The sequence below is a fragment of the Terrapene carolina genome, unplaced genomic scaffold (assembly GCF_002925995.2).
Source record: "Terrapene carolina triunguis isolate 2854851 unplaced genomic scaffold, T_m_triunguis-2.0 Scaffold58, whole genome shotgun sequence".
Classification (NCBI taxonomy): domain Eukaryota; kingdom Metazoa; phylum Chordata; order Testudines; family Emydidae; genus Terrapene; species Terrapene triunguis.
The window spans coordinates 95165131-95177097 of record NW_020664409.1 but is presented as its reverse complement, the minus strand read 5'-3'; the positions used below and the strand labels follow the sequence as shown (position 1 = coordinate 95177097).

The 11967-nt window shown below is 43.0% G+C and overlaps 3 non-coding genes and 1 pseudogene across 3 annotated transcripts; all 4 read right to left on the bottom strand.

Annotated features, from left to right (window-relative positions):
- Positions 1-3195: 3195 nt before the first annotated feature.
- LOC113405982 lies at positions 3196-3414 on the bottom strand. The gene has a single exon (XR_003369592.1). It is a non-coding gene; the product is annotated as a small nucleolar RNA U3 (small nucleolar RNA).
- Positions 3415-6555: 3141 nt separating this feature from the next.
- LOC112101732 lies at positions 6556-6771 on the bottom strand. Its single transcript, XR_002907686.2, has one exon. It is a non-coding gene; the product is annotated as a small nucleolar RNA U3 (small nucleolar RNA).
- A 3390-nt stretch (positions 6772-10161) lies between these two features.
- LOC112101733 lies at positions 10162-10344 on the bottom strand (annotated as a pseudogene).
- Positions 10345-11037: 693 nt separating this feature from the next.
- On the bottom strand, positions 11038-11251 carry LOC112101736. The gene has a single exon (XR_002907688.1). It is a non-coding gene; the product is annotated as a small nucleolar RNA U3 (small nucleolar RNA).
- Positions 11252-11967: the final 716 nt, after the last annotated feature.

The following is an 11967-nucleotide window of genomic DNA, read 5'->3' as shown; positions in this document are numbered from 1 at the left end:
AGTGACTTGGTATAACAAGTAGTTCTCTGTCCAAGACACTTGTATGTAGCAGGGTTTTATTTAGAGGGAAGATAAGAAAACAGAGATAAGCAGGATTTCATCCCTCTGCTTGGCAGGCTGGAGTCCATCACTGCAGCAAATTGGAAGATGGATGTCAAATAATGCTAACAATTACTTGTGAGAAATGATGGAAAAATTGCAGACAAATAATCTATGATTGCTGAGCATTTTTTTCATATATATATATGAAATAACATATCATCTGTCAGTCAGATGTATCTCATTCCCTGCATGGCTGTACCATTTATTCTGGTAACATATCTTTCAGCCTTACTGCTGAACCTTTCGTACTGACTTTGAATACTTTAAGCATCTGTATGCAGAGACAAGAACGACACACTGAATCCCTCACTTTACAACACAGAGCCACTGGACAGCAGAGGTTTAAAACTCAGTGAAGGAACAACCTAAAGCTGCAGCAGAGATCTTAAATAATATGATGGTGCAGTGCAGAGGATGGAATGTAAAGCTGCCTCATTGAAAGCAGACTCTTGACATGTATAAATATAAAAGCTGATGCTTCATACACTCCTCAAAGGGAAAGTTTTTTCCTAGCCTGGGGGGTCATAAACAGGTGTTGGGGATTGCAATCACACTCCCTCCCCACCATATTGCTAAATGGTAGGGTGACTAAGAGGCGCTTCCCAGAATGGAAAACTTTGAGAACCACTGACTCAGAGGTTGGCTTGTCCCCTGAAACCTGAAGTTTATATGCCCTCCCATTTAAAAAAAAAAGTCTTACTGCTTTAAGTCTGTCTGTTTTCGCTATCCATATAAATGCCTGGTTCCCTGAATCCTGCTACGCTCTTGGTCTCATCATTATTTCATGGCAATATGTTCCACAGGCTAATTGTGGATTGAAAGAAAAAATATCTTATTAGTTTTAAATTTGCTGCCTTTCATTTGTATTGGCTGTCCCTTTGTTCCCCTAATAAAAGAAAGTGAATTGAAGTCCCAGATCTACTATATTCCAGTCACTGTTCTGAACATCCTGTGTACCCTTATGTCCTCTCTAACCTGTTTCCCCTCTAAAATAAACAGTCTCATCTGCAGTGGGATAAGCAAGGGTTTCAGCATGTGATTGTGTTACATATTAAACCCAATTGAATCCTCTTCTCTTTTGCATTTGCTCTCTTCTAATCTCTTCCTGAATGCAAAAATATTTTCCCAAATTCCCTTTTCTTCTTTATTCCATTCTCCATGTTGATTAAACAAATAGATGAGGAGGAAGAGGTGTTTATAAGTTTTCTACATTTAAAAAATAAGTGAATTTATTCTTTAGATTTGTAACATAGCAGTAACAAGAAGCTCCTAACTGAACATGCAAGGCCTCTGATACATACTTTAAAACCACAATGGGCTAGAATTTCATTCACACAAAGACCCTGCCAGAGTGGTGTAAAGTAGTGGCCTTCTTACAGCAAATGAGAATAAGGCCCAACAAATCAAAAAATGCAGCAGCAACTCTTTAGGGTATTAAAATACAGCAATAACCGAGTAGCACAAAAATACACCGAATTCCCCCGCTTTTTTTCTTTAAACATCACCTGCAACAATATTTGCTTTCTTTTTAGCAGCTCTCCTAAGACAACATGTCTTGCGGTGTGCCTAGAAGGTTATCAGAACTGAGCTATTTCTGACCAGGAATTACAGGAAGCAAATGTAAAGCATAGGGAACAAGGGTCAGGACAACCTTTGTAATTGTTCCTCTTCATTATTACCTATGACTTGTTCAGGAGAAAACAAGGCCAAGACGCAATAGTAACTTGAATGTATGGATGGAGAACTGATATAAAGAGAGGCGTTTACTTTTGTGGCATATTAATGTCATTTTGGGGTACATAAAGCCTATACAGATGGGGCAGATTTCATCCAAACAATGTTCTTGCAGAAACAATAGACTCATGAGAAAGAGCTCATGGGGGAATGCCAGCTACACAGCAGTATTGAAGAGAAGAAAGGAAAGCTCAAAGCATAAAGACCAGGTTGAGGAGAGAGACAAAAAGGATGAGTGTGCTTGCAAATGAAATGAACTATCTAACAGATTAAATTTGGGATTTGAAAGTACTAATAAGGGAAGAAGCACTGAAACCTCAAAGAATGTTATTAAAGGGCTTATGCAGAAATTGGAGAAATTGAGCAAAAGGAACCAGGAGGCTGGTGGCATCTGCATAGAGAGAAAAGGGGAATAGAATAGGCAAATCTAAAACTCAGCTGTTCTGTAACAGAAACATGAATTTTAAAGTATCTAGGAGGTTTGTAAAGCATGGGAATAACATTACGCCTTCCTCTCGATAACTCCCTACCCTGGGGGCCATCCTACTGGGCTCTGAGGCGGGGCACTGCTGGAGATTCTGACACTTGCTGATCTTGGATTCTGGAAGTCAGTTTGTAGAGTGGGGCAAGTTAGGCTGCTGCAACATTGTTCATTATTAATATTAAAGATGCAAAACCTTGCTAGGCCCAAAACAAAGTGCAGATAAAGACAAGTGACCTGATACCCTGGGACATTAGGACTTTTTTGCCCTGTTCCACAGGTCGAGGGAAGCACCCCTAAACAGATTAACTAGCCACTGGAGTTTTCCCCTGCCTCCTCTGGTGGCATACAGCTACTGTAGTGGCTTCAGAGCCATCCCCTCTACTAGAGGACTGCATGACCAAGGAAGCAGGGCTGTGGATGGGGTTTCCATGTGCCCAGCTGCCTTCATGGACCCTAAAGGCTGTAAGGTTGAGTAGAACAGGCTCTAACCTATGCCAGAAACTAGCCTGGTGTCGGGATAGCAAAGGTGACTTAAAGCCACCTACCACTTCCTCTCCAGACTTGCAACCCAAATGACAGATTACTAGCCCCTGCCCTGAACAGTCTGCACAAGCTCCATTGATGCACAAGCTCTGCTCACAGGATATGGCACAGAAGTCAAGTCAGTAACGCTAAGGATAGATTGAGTCCAAGCATAGCCCTGAGTAAGGGGCATGGCACACATAGGGAGAGTGTGCCTATGTGCATGGTTTGCTATGGGAAGCACTAGGAGGCAGTGGGCCTCAGAGACACCGTGTTTCTGGCGCACTATTGCTGTGCTGTAGGGGAGCGGGAAGTCAATTGCTACATCCTTTAAAAGGGTGCAGCATGCTTTCCCCTGTTCATGCAGCTGTGTTCTTCTGCTCTTCTGAGGAAGAAGAAAACACTCTTCTACAGTAGAAAACAACTATCACACAACAGTGCTTTCTACCATTCTTATGCTCAGAAGGAAACACCACAAGGCCATATCAGGGTTAGCAAAACCAACCTTTTATAGCTATTTTTCTCCACTCAGCAACTACAGAAATGACCCCTCCCCCTGAAAGCATAGCCTTAACAAACACCCCCTGCCAGTCACAGACCATTCTGGTGCATTGCTCACTAACTGGTGGTTGCTACAATTCGGCCTTCACAAGAGAGAGAGCACTATGAGAAGCCCCACGTGAACAGATCCTAGCTCTCAACTCTGCTGGCAGGCACTCAGGGACTGGTGCAGCCCAAGCATTGGTTCCACAAGCCTGCTCTCTTCCCATTACCTGGAGCTGTGATCCAGGCTGTGCTACTACAGCTGTATACAGGGCTAGCGGCTTAGGATATAGTCCCCTGTGGAGCTGCATTCAGCCAGGGCTCTTTTTAATTGCCTCCCCTTTTATTTCTAAATGCTTGGAGAAGAAGGAACGACAGTCAGTTTGATTGAGGGGGAAATGCAGTCAATAAAAATGTTAATACATTCCTCCATTTCCAGTTAACTCATAGGGGGGTTATGAGACACTACCCTCATGTTAAACTCCTTTTAAGAACCTCATTGAACGTCCTTCTCTAGAAAAACCGACATTGCAATTTAAAAAAAAAAAGATTCAAGACTGTGTAGGGTGTAATTGGAATAAAAGAGGGCAAAAAAAATAATTGCAGTGTTCAGTCTGTGTTACTAGCTTCTAACCAGCAGGGCTGAACTATCACAGATAAGCCCCCACACATATAATTTGTTGCTGTTGAGTCCATGGGAACAAGTAAAGACTATTCCTGCCCTGGAGTGCTTACAAATTAAGGGCTTTTCATTGATGTCAGCGGGCTTTGGATCAGGCCCTACGGTTGTGAGGCAGCATAGTCCACCAATGCCAATCAGGAAACAAGCAGTTAAATCATTCAATACCCCTTCTACATTCCACTGTTCACTTCCCCAACTACCTTCCTTTTTCCAGAAGCACTGCAGCCTCTTTTCCTTTAGCGTAGCAGGCTGCAATGCTGTGAAGAGCCATGAATGGCCTGATCATAGATCATAGATCATAGATCATAGAATATTAGGGTTGGAAGGGACCTCAGGAGATCATCTAGTCCAACCCCCTGGAACACCAGGCAACAGAACCCTTGAGAGCCCCAGTCTATACGCACTGAGGGCACCAATGCTTCATAGAAATGTAGGACTGGAAGGGACCTTGAGAAGTCATCAAGCCCAGTCCCCTGCACTGAGGCAGGACCAGGAAAGGCTAGATCTTCCCTGCGAGGTGAATGTCCAACCTGTTCTTAAAAACCTCCAGTGATGGGGTTTTCACGACCTCCCTTGGAAGCCTGTTCCAAAACTTAACTACTCTTATAGTTAGAAAGTTTTTCCTAATATCTAACCTAAGTCTCCCCTGCTAAAGATTAAGCCCATTACTTCTTGTCCTACCTTCACTGGGCATGGAAATTGATCTCGGTTTTCTTTATAACACTTAACATATTTGAAGATTGTTATCAAGTCGTCTCCTAGTTGTCTTTTCTCAAGACCGAACACTGAGCCTTTCCTTATAGGTCAGGTTTTCTAAACCTTTTGTCATTTTTGTTGCTCTCCTCTGTCTTCAATTTGTCTACATCTTTCCTTAAGTATGGCACCCAGAATTGGATACAGTACTCCAGCTGAGGCCTCACCAGTGATGAGTAGAGCAGGACAATTACTGCCTATGTCTAAGATACAACACTCCTGTCAATACAGCCCAGAATGATATTAGTATTTTTCACGAGTCACATTGTGAGCCCCAGATGCTAACCATCTGAAAAATTAAGCTACTTATCTAAGGTGCATCCAATTCCCGTCAGCGTCAGTGGGAAATGTGGCTGCTCAGGACCACTGGAAAGCCAAGCTACTTTGGCTCAAGTGCCCAGATATCTATTTAAGTGCCTACCTTTAGCCACCATAGATGACAATTTCCACATATGTTCATATATACCATTTCGGCCACAAAATACATCATCACTTTTTTTAAAACACCCAACGTCTTTATGTTTGAAACTGCCTCTGGAATTCCCAGGGAAGCATTTGAAGAAAATTAAAAAGAACTGCCAAAAATACAGCCATCATCAACCTCCAGCCATAAACTTTAATTGGAAAACAGATATTAAGTACGTATCTTTATTACATTTTGAAACCATGAATAATAGATGGAGCTGGCTGAGGGCTGAGTTCTGAACAGTGATCGCACTGCTTTATTATTCAAACGTAAATGAAAGCGCATTGTATTATCAATTAATGTTTGGCTCTTTTCTAAGAAATACATAAAATCCGCCAGGCCTCAGCTGGTGATTTACATACTCAAGTACGTTTAATCTCAAGCCTAAAAGCAAGGGTTGGAAGAATAGTAGTAGCCAGAGCTGTTGCCAAGCAACTTATCCCTGGATTTAGCATTATTATGAAAGGAAAAACTACAAGGAATTTAATTAACTAATACCTCAGCCTGCTCCTGCCAAGTGCTGGCCATTTTTCCTTTAATTCCGAATCGCTGAGGAATGACCCACATTAAGGTCAGTGTTTGGAAAAGTTGGCACTGTGTGCCTTTTGGAGACTGCTACTGCACCAACTCATCGAGCAACAGCTGGGCATGCATGTTGCATATTCAGGTTTTAGGGCAACATCCCTCTGCCCTCACACAGCCAAAGTAGCTGGACATGATGGGCAGATGTGTGATGAGGCATGGAAACCCTCCCACCCCGGGGAACTGCTCCAAAAAAGCAAGGATATATAGACATAGGCTTGCCTTTGAACCAGACCAGAGTCCAGATAAACCCCATCAAAATGTCTAATCGCTATTTGTCTAGATGGAAGTTGCTCGGCAGTGTGTAATCTAGAGTTGGTGACGTGTTCTTGGCTCCTCAGAGAGAGTAAATGATGGGAATGCTGGCTGCTACCCTCTGATATCCAAATTGCCAGGAGGAAACGGACAAAATAGTCCCAAGCATCAGTGGCTCCAGTAGTGTTCGCAGGGAAGCATTATAAATTCATCCTAGTGTGGAGAACAATCAACAAGTACCATGGAGACAGGAACTGTCAGACTTAGTGGAAGGACAGAAATAGCTATGAAGATAATGCAAAACAAGCAAAAGAAAAACAGACAGAGCATCTCACCACTGGAGGCTCAGAACACCAAACTCCCAAGCAGCACAGCTCCCAGCCATCACACCCAAACACTTTTTCATCAGCCAGTAGAGCACACTTAAAGATAACCAGTCAGACTGTGTTCTTTTCTCCTGCTCTTCTGAGGAAGAAGAAAACACCCTTCTACAGTAGAAAACAACTATCACACAACAGTGCTTTCTACCATTCTTATGCTCAGAAGGAAACACCACAAGGCCATATCAAGGTTAACAAAACCAACCTTTTATAGCTATTTTTCTCCACTCAGCAACTAGAGAAATAACCCCCCTGAAAGCATAGCCTTAACAAACACCCCCTGCCAGTCACAGACCATTCTGGTGCATTGCTCACTAACTGGTGGTTGCTACAATTTGGCCTTCACAAGAGAGAGAGCACTATGAGAAGCCCCACGTGAACAGATCCTAGCTCTCAACTCTGCCCTCCATAGCCCCCTTCTGTAGGTTCCCTAGCAAAGCAAAGCTGCTCAAAGTAGTCATCCCTTTTCATTTGCATAAACTGAAGACACTGACAGGCCACTCTACCAATCTTCTCCTTCTCCCTGCTCTGCAGAGCCTAAGACAACAATCCTCTAGCTGGCCAAGCCCAGAGCTCTCTAGAAACTAGAGCCTATGCAGTTTTGGACACCCAGAGCACGTTTCTTTGGCACTAGTGACCATAATGCAGGAAGTCAGCAGTGGGGAGCCAGGCTCCAAAGAGGGGTGTTTCCTGAACCTGAGAACCAGTCTCACCATTCTCCAGGGAGCAGGAACTCCCAATTTTGGGGGGAACCACCCCAGAAGCTTTGACTTAAAAGTAGTGTTCTGTGTTTTCAGTTTTTACTGATGTTCACTGATAAATTACCAGGTTTTTTAATTAAAGGAGTTCAGATTTTACTGATTTACACCCATTTATCAAGCCATTCAATATTTTTGGGGTACTTATTTAAACATTAACGCTTTACGTGATTGTTGTGTCCTGAAGCTCTGAGATTGAAGCAGTCTCGCAGTGTAAAATACAGAACACACACACACATCAGAGGTCAGAAAAATCAAACAATGTGAATATCATGATATGATTGGCTCACAAGGAGATACTGCCTGCCTATTTCTTTGCATCTGTTTAGTGTGGCACTGAATTTAATCAATCCTCCACAGATAAAGATAAGGTAAAAAGGTAAACATGGGGCGAAAACACAAATCTATGCCTGAATACCAACAAGAAAATCAGTCCTTAGAACTTTTCAAGACACATAAAGACAGGAGTGAAAAGGATGCATTGCATTGCAAGTACAGCAGCATTGAGGTCAGTACGCACGCTGACAGAATAAAAAGCAAGCAACACAAGAAGCTTAAAGAAGAAAGTGAGCTTTGGGATAAACAGTCAGTATCAGGAGCTTTCACCAGGGCTTTAATGAAAGAGAGAATATAGCCATGAATGTGTGTGTGATCTTTGTTTTGCTGGACAACCACTGTTAATTGCTGGGGGGCCTATTGGTGACTTTGTGCAACAATAGTGTCCAGCAGCAAAAACCCTCCCTAATGTGGACAACTTCACTCGTAAGTATCTGAAAGAAAATGATGATGCTTTAGTAGCTAAAATGATGGAATGAATTGCTGGAAATGTGATGTCTAGTCTGATTTTTGATTAGTCTCCTGATGCTTTCGACCATTCGATTCTTGGCCTTTTGTTTTTGTTTTTTGATTTCAAAGTGAATAAATCTGCATTGTTTTGTGCTGAGGTGACATTCATCCCCTCTGCTGACACTGGTTTTGTCGACACAACAATAACTGAGATGTTTGAGATGTACCAGTTAACTTGGGGAAATGTGGCCACAACTAACACAGATTCTGCTTCCGACATAGCTAAATTTACACAGGAGATTAAACTCAATCAGAAACCGGAGCTGTTACATATTACCTGTCTTGCTCAACATTGTGCCATCAGCAGCTACTGTTACAGAAGAAATGAAAGAAGTGAAATTTTGCATCATTGGATTCGGGGCCATTTTCAAGCATGCAAACAAGTTGAAGGCTTTGTTTTACAATGAGAGACTAGTGCAGAGCCAACTGCTGATTACCTACTCCTGTGTTGCTATACTGGGGGAGGAGGGATAGCTCAGTGGTTTGAGCATTGACCTACTAAACCCAGGGTTGTGAGTTCAATCCTTTAGGGGGCCACTTAGAGATCTAGGGCAAAAATCAGTACTTGATCCTGCTAGTGAAGGCCAGGGGCTGGACTCAATGACCTTTTGGGGTCCCTTCCAGTTCTAGGAGATAGGACCTTGTACTTTGCTGCCTGCCATGTAAATAATGCGTGGACTATGCTAAAGCATCTCCTAGATCATCCTGAGTTTGTTGGTTCTAAATCAGAAACTGCTGAATATTCTTTTTGGAATGTCATCCAGGTGTTTCACCCCCTTTCTCAAAGTGAGTTGAGCAGCAGAACTACAACCATTATGCCAGAGTAGCTCAACTGACAGTGGCTCTGTTACTAAAGATGAACTTTCAAATCTGAAAGGGGAATTTACTACTTACATCAACTTTCCTAACCCTGACAATGCAAAACTGGATGTGCTGGCTTTTTGGAACAGTCATCAAGACACACTTCCCAACTTCAGCAAAGTGGCACGGTGAGCTTTGAGTGTATCCCAGGATCTGCTGATGCAGAGTGCGTATTTTCAAAGGTGGACTACCTCTAAGCCAGCAAGAGGATACTTTGAAGAAAATTATACACGTATACACAAACCAGAATTTCTGGGGAAAAACTACAAGCTCTGAGAGAGACAAAATATACCTTTGTGCATTAAAAAAAGAAGTTTCAATTATACTGTAGTAAAATGTGTATATTACAAAAGCTTTTTTTTCCTTCCCTCTTCCACTGATTTTTCATGGTTTTCTTATTTTTTTTATTTTTATCATGATTTCATCCCAGGTTTAATGTTTGGAAAATAAACTGAAAAAATCCTAGATTTCTTTTTACAAATAAAAAAAGAAAATGTGGGATACTACTTAAAAGCCAGGATATATACCAGATGCTTTCCTTTGATTTGTACCAGAGTCCAGATAAACCATGCCAAAATTTCTAATCACTATTCACCTGGATGAAAGTTGCTCAGCAGTATGTAACCTAGAGTTGGTGATGTATTCTAGGCTTTTCATGGACGCTGAATTTTGGGAATACTGGCCACTATCCTTCTGATCTCAAAAATGCTCCCCAGAGCGTGTGAGTGGTGGGAATGCTAGTTGCTGTTCTCCTGATCTTAGAAATACCAGTGGGAAGAAACAAAAACTTCCCAAGCATCAGTGGATCCCGTGTTGTTAGCATTGAAGAATCATCCATTCATTCCAGTGTGGAGGACAATTGACAGGGTGCCATGAAGAGATAATCTGTCAGATTTAGCAAAGGAGCAGAAGTAGCTATGAAGATGAAGCAGAACAAACAAGAGAATAAAGATAGTCTTTCTATGGTAAACCTGCTGACTACAGAGTTTGGAGCAAAAACATAAAAGAAACACACTACGCATACAAAGAAAGCCCTTTCCTTAAAACTATTGAAAAACACAGCTGACTCACACAGTACCTGAGACCAAAGATAGCATTTCATTGCTGGGGGCTCAGCAAACCTAATCCACAAGCAGTACAGATCCCAGCATCCACACCCTTTTTCACACACCCGCACAATAAGCTCAAAGCTAACCACTCAGACCTTGCTCCCTTCTTCTGAGGAAAAGCAAGACACTCTTCTACAGCAGAAAGTAACTGTCACAGAACAGCACTATCTACCACACTCATGGTCAGAAAGAAACACTACAGTACCTCATCATAGATAGCAAGACCAGCCTTCTGCAGCTCTCTTTCTCCAGTCACCAATTAGTCTCACCATTCTCCAGGGAGCAGGAGCTCCCAATTTTTCTGGAAACCACTCCAGAAGCTTTTACTTTAAAGCAAGGATATATGGCCATAGGCTTTCCTTTGAAACAGACCAGAGTCTCAATAAACCCTGTCAAAATGTCCAATCGCTATTCACTTGAAAGAAAGTTGCTTGGCACTGTGTAACCTAGAGTTGGTGGCGTGTTCTAGGCTCCTTAGAGAGCAAGAATGGCGGGAATACAGGCTGCTGTCCTGATCTCTGAAATGCCAGGTGGGAACAGACAAAATCTTCCCAAGTGCCAGTGGCTCCGGTGGTGTTAGCAGGGAAGCCTCATCCATTTCTTCCAGTGTGGAGGACAATTGGCAGGTGCCATGGGGAGAAGCATTGTCAGACTCAGTGAAGAAAGGAGAAATAGCTATTCAGATGAAGTAGAACAAGCAAGAGATCAAAGACAATCTTTTTATGGTAAACCTGCTGATTGCAGAGACTAGAAGTAAGGATGTAATGGAAACACAGTAATGCACACAAAGAAAGCCCTTCTCTAAAGCCTGCTGATAGATACTGCCCAGTCACACAACACCTGAAAGCAGATGGAGGATTTCACTGCTGAGAACTCAGCACACCAAACCTACAAGGAGTACAACTCCCAGTAGCCACACCCAAACTTTTTTCCACACCCAACAGGACAAGTTCAAAGCTAGCCACTCAGACTGTGTTTCTTTCCCCTGCTCTTCTCAGGAAGAGCAAGACACTCTTCCACAGCAGAAAGCAGCTACCACAGAACAGCACTCTCTGCCATTGTCATGCTCAGAAAGAAACACTACAGTTCCTCATTGTGGTTAGCAAGGCCAGGCCTTTATAACCACCCTTCTCCAGTCACCAACTAGAGAAATGATCCCTGAAAGCACAGCCTTAACCAATACTTACCCTGCCGGTCACAAACCATTCCGGCGCATTGTCCTCTAAGTCGTGGGTGCTACAATTTGGCCTTCACGAGAGAGAGAGCACTACGAGAAGCCCCATGTGAGCAGATGCTGGCTCTCAACTCTGCCCTCCATAGCCTCCTTCCGTAGGCTGCCTATCAAAGCCAAGATGCTCAAAGTAGCCATCCCCTTTCATTTGCATAAACTGAAGATACAGACAGGCCATTCCACCAATCTTCTCTCTGCTCCCCTCTGCAATGCCTAAGACAACAATCCTCTAGCTGGACAAGCCAAGAGCTCTCTAGAGCCTATGCAGTTCTGGACACCCAGAGCATGTTTCTTTGGCACCAGTGACCATAATGGAGGAAGTCAGCAGTGGGGAGCCAGGATCGCCAATGAGGGATGTTTCCTGAACCTCAGAGCCAATCCTACCATTCTCCTGCTATCAGGAAATCCCACCTTTTCTGAAAATCACTCCAGAAACTTTGATGGGGCCTCTACACCCCTTAAACATCCCAGATGCAGGGTGAAAGACAGTGAATCTGTCACAACCCCCACCTCTCATCTTCCTTGCCATATCCTTCACCCCTTCAGCTACCACTTTGTTGCTATAGTGGTTTATTCCTGTAAGAAGTCTTTGTGCAATTGGTGGAAGGATTCACATAGAATCATGTGATTGGAATGGACCTCAAGAGGTCTTCTAGTCC